This window comes from Sapajus apella, unplaced genomic scaffold (genome assembly GCF_009761245.1).
Source record: "Sapajus apella isolate SASKATOON/1434 unplaced genomic scaffold, GSC_monkey_1.0 scaffold60, whole genome shotgun sequence".
Lineage (NCBI taxonomy): Eukaryota > Metazoa > Chordata > Mammalia > Primates > Cebidae > Sapajus > Sapajus apella.
Window position 1 is genome coordinate 7,757,490 of NW_022437000.1, and position 7,901 is coordinate 7,765,390.

The 7,901-nt window shown below is 36.5% G+C and overlaps 1 protein-coding gene across 2 annotated transcripts in view; it reads right to left on the bottom strand.

Moving 5' to 3' along the window:
- Positions 1-7,901, bottom strand: part of FAM155A (family with sequence similarity 155 member A) — a 669,060-nt gene that overhangs the window by 232,935 nt on the left and 428,224 nt on the right. The gene's annotated exons all lie outside the window — the stretch shown is intronic.

Below are 7,901 nucleotides of genomic sequence, written 5' to 3' on the forward strand. Positions count from 1 at the left end.
ATTGGATTATTTGTAGCCCAAAGGACAAATGCTTATCCTTACATATACCCTATTTATCCTGATGTGATTATTATGCATTGCATGCTTGTATCAAAGTATCTCATGTAACTCATAAATATATACACCTACTATGTACCCATGATTTTTTAAAATTATCCTGCCTTAGCTCTGGGGTTATCCATGTGTTTTGCCATTAGAAGACATTTAAGGACTTCACTGTTAGGCTGTAGTTGATTGTTACTGCTGCCAAAGCAGCAGGGCACACAGAACAGTGGACAATTCTGAGAGCTAGTTCTGTGTGGACATAACACGTAGCACAATCGGAACAACTGACATTGCTCATGCCTCCTGGGTTCCATTCTGTGACAGATGACAATCATCAGCTTAATGCAAAGTCATGGTCAGATTGGCTTTGCAATCCATGATGCTTCGATGTGCATTCACAAAGCCTGATTCTACTGAGAGAGAAAGGTATATGGCAAGGTACTACACAGTAAATAAATGATATAGAACAAGATTTTTAAGGAGAGGCTTTGCCTAATCACATGACAATAAGATACAGAAGAAAAGTGGGATGCCAATCGGGATGCTAAATATAAAAATCAGAACCAACCTTATATGTCTCTTTTTTTTTAACTAGTTTTTCTCAATCCTCTTCATATTAAAATGTACCAACCATTTTTAGAAAACCAAGAAAATGCTGTTTTCTTGAAACGAATAGCAAAATAAATTTCAACAGTGTTTTAAAAAAGAGCTTAAAATATAAACATACCAAGCCAAACATGAATAGACTGTCAGTTTTATGTTGAAAGGAGTTCTCACAGACAGGACATGGCTGCTGACTAGGCCCCAAGTAGCAGAGGTCAGATCTCTCAGCTCGGTCTAACAAGTTCTTAAGAAGGATCTACCACCCAATCACCACTGTAGTAAAATAATGAAAGACCCATTCAACATCCATTTATTTATTCAACAAATAGAGATGTAGGAATACCAGGCTCTGTGCTAGATGCTGGAGATACAATGATGAACCACACAAAACTGAACCCTCATAGAGTTTGTGGTCTTGGGAAGAAATTAATCAGATCACCACAATAAATAATGCAGAACTACAAACTGTGAGAAGTAAGGAAAGGTAGAAGGAAATATGGGAAGTAATAATGGGATGATCTGGCCTGTTGGAGAGAATTCTTGGAGAACTGATGCTTGAGCCAAACTACGGGAGAGGAATGGGTGTGAATCAGTGAAGAATACTGGGGCTCAAAAATCAGCATGGGCCAAGATCTCAGAGTGAGAGGCAAAGTGGGTACACTCAAGGAAGTAAAAGGAAATCAGTCGTGGTAAATCAGATTTGGGAACTGAACCTACACTACAGCTTTGTGCATATTGTCTCACTTAACAATCACAACAACCAATCAAATTGGCGTTAGTATGATTTTCATTATGCATATGTAGGAACCAAGACTTACAGAAAGTATAAGCAACTTATCCACAGGTCCCCAGAAAGTAAATTATAGATCTGGATCTGATCTTCTTGATTAGTCTGAAATACAGCTAGACTAGGGAATTTCTATCCCTGCCCTCATCTCTTGAGTACTACGGCCTCTTTTTGTGCCCCAGATTGTGGCTGCATTGCCCAGAGCAAACCCAATCGTCGCCAGCAAAGCATCTTTTCCTATCTACTGATTAAGCATATGCAGTAATGCAAGGTGTCCATTAATTTCTATTAATTCCAAAATGCTAGAACAGGATGGAGTACCATCAACTCTCAAGAAGGGAGTTTTATGGAAATTTTATGAAAATACTGTCTTTCTATATTCGAAGTAACAATGCTTGGTGCTTGTCCAAGAAGTTGTAAATATTTAAAATAGAAGTGAGCTTAGGAAAGGTTATTTTATTTTAAGTTAGGTTGATGCAGCCACTAATGCTCATTGCTCAACTGATTTAAATTATCTGTGGCAGGTGATTTCTCTCCATTCCACACCTTTCCCCCTGGGCTTTCAGAAGGCCATATCCTGCTGCTTTTTCCTTAGTTCTTTAGCCTTCCTGTGTGTTTCCTCATCCTCTCTGCTCATATGTTCCATGTCTCTGAACATTGACACACCCATGTTCTATCAAGGATGGGCCTATCAAACCAAGAATCTGAATCTTCCACTGGAAAGACACTGCCAATATCCAACATCCCTATGTGGTTATGTAGGCATAAATTGCTATTTAGGACTTGGAACAATTACACAGGCACTTGAAAAGAATCATGCAATTAAAAACACACACATGCGTGCATGCATACACACATACACCCATGACAATGCTGTTAAAACACTTGAAAATTTTCCCAGGAAAGCTAGGGAGAAAGACGTTAAATGTATCAGAAAGAACAAGAAACCGGATTCTGTGAGGCACTAAGCACAGACAATCTGGATTTTGTCAACAAGTTTCAGAAGATTTACCTCAGCTGTACCCTGTATCTCTTATTTCAAAGTATAAATGTTGGGGGCCACAAAGGACAAGGACAATAATGATTAATATTTCCCATGCACTATTTATGCAGAGCTACAACCTCTGTTTGTCATCTCTAAATCAGAGTTAAAGGCTTTTGGTGTGGAAGAAATTTTAAAATGCCCAGTCTATGGGAGTTCCACAGTCCTCAGATTTTCAGTAAAACTGGAGATCAGAGATGGCACAATAAATTCAGAGTCAACAAACTAGCAACAGAAATGCTTGAAACTGGTCATGCAGTTTGTTTAGGCTGCATATTTAGAATGTGGAAATAATATGTTTCCTTTAGCAGCTAGGTTGTATCTCAGCTTCCAATACCTTATCTGTCTTAAAAGCCAAGAGCTGATGGAAAGGAATGCAAATTCAGGGACATGTAAGCATATTTAAGAAAGGTTATGGATTATTCTTTGTTGCAGAGCTCAGAACACATTTCTTCTCCTGGGAATGCCTTGTTGTAATCCTGTCCACAGGCTGAAGGTAAAATGTAGAATTTTTTTTTATTTTGATTTTTTAATCAAAGAGACAGGGTCTTGCTCTGTTGCCCCTGCTGGAGTGCAGTGGTGAGATCATAGCTCACTGCACCCTTGGACCTCCTAGGCTCAAGTAATACTCCCACCTCAGCCTCACAAAGTATTGGGATTACAGGCATGAGCCACCATGCCCAGCTGACATGTGCAATCTTAAGCTGACTTGAAATCATCGGTTTATTCCTCATTCAGTTGTTCAGTTGCTCAACTCTCACTGAGCCAGGTGTGTGGCTGGGCACTGCAGATGGAGCATGGAGAAACCGCCATTGGCCTACTCTTTACCCTGCTTCACTTCAGCAAGCAAGGCAGATAAAAACTGCAAATCTGATGCATGTCATTAAGAATGGCAGGACATTCAAAAGAAAGAACTGTTATCTCAACCCACTCCCCTGCAACTGCCTCAATACTGAACTGGAATAGGTGGAGTCCGGACCAACTTTCCTGAAGTCACATTTGAAAGGGTGAGACCAGGACCTGGTAAATGGGAGTGGAAAAGAAGGGGCTATTCCAGACAGAGAGGACAGCTTGGGTGGATGCCAAAGCAGAGCACACTCCAGGCTGGCTAGGAGTCTGGAACAGCTCTGCGGACGGGAGGTGGTGGCAAGGTGTGGCAGCAGGGAGGCTAACGTGGAGGCCACAAGGTTGACCTCTATTTTTCTGTATTAGACAAAGCAAAATGAACCACCCCACTGGCGTGATCTGATTTGCACTTTAAAAACTGCACAATCCTCAGCTTGTGAGTGTATGTTAAGCTCACAATTTCACAGTGAAGCTGTGACTTCAAGTGACAGAGGCAGAGACACCAGTAGGTCCAAATTTCCACACACTTAAACAATAGTTTCCCACATAAACCTCGGTTTTCTCTGAAACAACAACAATAATCATAGCTGACACTTACTGAACATTTACTTATACCACGCACCAGTCTAAGCATGTATCACTTTCATGTAATGAATTTAAAAAATCTAATAATATTAATATTTTTTTAAAAACTTGCCCAAATTAAAAAACAATGGCAAGTAGTCGTCCTGTTTTGGTGTCCACTAAAACCCTGAGGGCTCCAGGGCAGAGATTTCATAGATTATGTCACATCATTGGCCGGGCTTGATATCTCATGGCTGTAATCCCAGCACTTTGGGAGGCTGAGGCAGGCAGATCACAAGGTGGGAAGTTTGAGACCAGTGTGGTCAAAATAGTGAAACCTCGCCTCTATTAAAAACACAAAAAATTAGACGGGTGTGGTGGTGTGTACCTATAATCCCAGTTACTCAGGGGGCTAAGGCAGGAGAATCACGTGAACCCAGGAGGCAGAGGTTGCAGTGACCTGAGATGGCACCACTGCACTCCAGTCCAGGGGGACAGTACGAGACTCCGTCTCAAAAAAAAAAAAAAAAAAAAAAAAATCACATGATTGACTTGTTGCTGTCACTGCAGTATTCATATTAAACTCACAGACTGCTGGATATACTATCTTCACCAGTACTATATGTTTTCATAAAGAATAATAGTAGTAAACTGCTTGTTACATTTGTGTCCCTGCAGCAAGTAACAATTGCTGAGCTCATATTGCATTTAATATGTTTTGCATGTCACTGTCACATTATGTTATGGCTGTAACACAGCATAAGACAATTGTTCAGTCGGTTGTTGCCTCAAGAATATTTACAATACTATCATTATGAAGAAAACGCGTATCTACCCTTTCGCACGTTAGCCAATACTGTGAGAGCACCGGTTTCAGCCCTACCACAGGAGAGGCACTTGGCATAATAAAGTTGTCTTGAAAGAGAAGTAATAAATTTTAGGCTACTTGAACTTGCACAAATTTCCTTTTTAACAGCAAAATAAATATGATTTTGTGAAGGTGGTGTATCACCTTGTGTTATGGCAAAAGTATCATTTTTTTCATTAGGAAAATATGATATGAAGAATTTCACATTGAGGATGATCTATGAAAACCACATGAAAAAATTTAAAATGTAACCTGGAATTGTTGAATATATTAATATTAGTCTTCTTGCCAAAAGCAGGAACATCTTTTCCAGAACTTGGTAGAAGGGAACACAATGTAATCAAGTAATAATCCAATGTCTATCTTCTGCCAAATTGAAACACTGCCTTTGATTTTTCCATGAAATATTTAGCATTCATTATTGCACTATTTATTTTTATGTCTGAATATTTTAGAAAATTGTTATGAATAACCTGGACAGAATAAGAACAACACAATTCTATGAGCATGTTATTTGTTATAATAAAAACATCCACTGTTATATTTTAAACTTGGAGTACAAGAAAGAAATCCTACATTAAAACTTTATCTATTAACAAGACCTATGTGCATATTAAAAACAAGTGATAAAGAAAATGCTGAAAACTCATCAATCTTAAAAAATATCTAAAAAATTTTTAGATTATATATGTTTAAGAAATGGGAGTGACACAATTGAACTGTGAATGCTGGTTAATTAGGTAAAAATTACATGATGTGTAATAGGTGAATATCTATTTACTGATCATTTATTTTTATTCTTTTGTGAATTAACCCTTCATGCATTTGAATAATGTTTCCATTTGAGCCTTTTTTTCTCCACTAAATTAATCATGTCTGAGACTACATATTAAGAATGCGAAGACTACCGTATAGGTTGCTAAAACTTTTTCCAATTTTTCATTCAACTTTCAACCATTTAAACGGAATATTATTATATAGAAATTTTGTTTTATTTTTGAGATGGAGTCTTGCTCTGTTGCCTAGGCTGGAGTGCAGTGGCACAGTCTCAGCTCACTGCAACCTCTGCCTCTTGGGTTCAAGTGATTCTCCTGCCTCAGCCTCCCAAGCAGCTGGGATCACAAGCATGCATCACCAAACCCAGCTAATTTTTGTATTTTTAGTAAAGATGGGGTTTCACCATGTTGGCCAGGCTGGTGTTAAACTCCTGACCTCAGGTGCTCCACCCACCTTGGCCTCCCAAACTGCTGGGATTATAGGTGTGAGCCACTGTGCCAGACCAACATTTTATTTTTTTAAAATGCAATATAGTCAAAATGATCTATTAAAAATAATTTATTATTATAACCATATAATCATTAAAAAACTTCTCTTACTAAAAATTATTTGAAAAACATATTTACATATTTTTAGAACTTTTATAATGCCAATTTTTAATAGTTAAATATTGGTTCTACCTGGAATTAATTGGTAAAATGTCTGAAGTTGTAGTCTAGTTTTCTTCCTTTTCTTCTTTTCTCTCTTTCCCTCACTCTCTTTTCCTCCCTCCCTCCCTCACTCCTCTTTGCACATTTTTCAAAGGTATATCTAGGTATTTTATGAGGAACTGTTATTGTTTTTAAATGGAATTTATAGGTTATTTTTTTCTATTATATTCAGTCACTAATTACCGTACATACATAGGGAATTTATTAATTCTATTAAATATAATTAAATTTAAGTATAATTAAATATGTTAATTATGTAGTCAGCCTCATCATTGCTCACTCTATTATTTTCCCAATTAGATTTTCATTAAATTACCTTGAGTTTTCTGGGGATAAAATTACATTATCTCTAAATAATAATATTGTTCTTCTTCCTAATTAAAAGCAATAGTGCTAACTATCATCAAATGCATTTCTCCCAGTGATCTAAATTGTTATTTACTTTTTTACCATACAGATTATGTCCATAAAATTCACTTCTAAATCTTGATCATAAAATTTCTGTAAAATCACAGTTATGGGTGGAGTGTATGTGTGTGTGTTTACGTGTGTTTAATCAATTCTTGGAAGTGAGAATCATAAATATTCAGGCTATGATAATAGATATTTTAAAACAGTCTAATTCTTAGTATTTATAGATGTGTTTACTTGCACAATGTTCTAGAAGCAAGGGTTTCAAAACTTCAGCATAAAGATAAAATCAAAATTGTCTTTGCCTGATAAAAATCCAAAGATAAATTATAATGTTTAACTTTAAAAAAACATAAGCAAACATAATAGCCTAGCAATATTGGCACTGTCAAAATAAGCTGTAAGATATTTTAAGTATAACTTGATATAATTTTTAAACTTAGTTTTAAAACTCATATTGTAAATACATACGATGAAATTCTCTGGCTAACATATATTCCATCTTCACAAACAACTGCTTTAATTTCTTTTATTATGATGTTGAGGAACTAAAAGACTAACATAGCTAATCAAAGAATAAATGTACTTTGAGATTATGAAAAATGTACTGGATTTTATGTCCACTTCAAAATGCCCAACATCCTAAGGACAAACCGAGGGCCATAAGGAGAGAGATGTTTTTTTTTCTTTTTCTGTGTGAAACAGACTTCTCTGCTTGAAAGCAACAGTACATACTGTACTACCTAGACTGAAACAGATTTAGGATTAGTAGTAGGCGAAAACTGGCAAGTTTTCCTTCATATAAATCTTGCTAACAACATAGCAGATTTCATTATCCTGAAAAAAAATCTTAAAACTTTCTAAGGCAAAAGAAAAACAAAATATGTATGACTTTTCACCCAAAATAATTACAGCTGCCATAACAGTCACTTAACTCTGAATATGTGGAGAACTGTATAATCTCATCAGGTGGCCTTGTAGTTTGTCTGCCCTCTAGCTGTAAATAAAGAAGAAATTAGATAACCAATTCTGAATTTTACTTTCCATTTAAAGTTATCTATAATGTTCTTGGGAAAAGATACCCAAATTAGGTGATCCAATGTGATCTGGCACTTTAATAGGTTTTCCATTTTCTAACTTTAATATTGAGAAATTTTATTGGGCACATAAACTCTGAGTTTACATCTGACATGATATAAAAGACCTTCTGCTCGATGTTGACAATGTACTTCCCAGTGTTTTTACAAC